Below are 575 nucleotides of genomic sequence, written 5' to 3' on the forward strand. Positions count from 1 at the left end.
TTTGCTTTTTTTTTTTTTTTTGTAGAGACGAGGTCTCACCATGTTGCCCAGGCTGGTTTCCAACTCCTGGGCTCAAGCGATCCTCCTGCCTCAGCCTCCCAAAGAGTTGGGATTCAGGCGTGAGCCGCCGCAGCCCACCTGGTCACCCCCCTTCTTACACTCAGAGACGGAGGCGGGGCAGCCTCCCATGACTGTAAGTCTGAGCCTCGCTACGGTCCCAAGGTCGGAGTTGGGGGCAACGTGGTCCAACGTGACCACCATGAGGTCGACATCCCACATGTGCCTAGAAGTTGACCGAGCCTCAGTTTCCCCGTCGGTGAAGAGCAGCCCATTTCCCGCGGTTCGAGGCCCCGTCTCGCCCCGACGCCTCCTGCCCCGCCACCACGAGCCTGCACCCTGCGGGGTCAAGGCCGGGGCGCGGGCTCCTAAGACGCCCCAGGGGTGGGCGGGAGCGCCCTGGCGGGGGCCTGGCTGCCGAGGCCGGAGAACCGGTTCTCTCGGGTTCTCTTTCCTTCTGAAGCGGAGAGCCAGGAGCCCGCTGGCTCGGCCCGCCCACCCGCCGGGCCGCTCCCCGC

Source organism: Carlito syrichta, unplaced genomic scaffold (genome assembly GCF_000164805.1).
Source record: "Carlito syrichta isolate Samal-C Ts95f unplaced genomic scaffold, Tarsius_syrichta-2.0.1 Scaffold304632, whole genome shotgun sequence".
Lineage (NCBI taxonomy): Eukaryota > Metazoa > Chordata > Mammalia > Primates > Tarsiidae > Carlito > Carlito syrichta.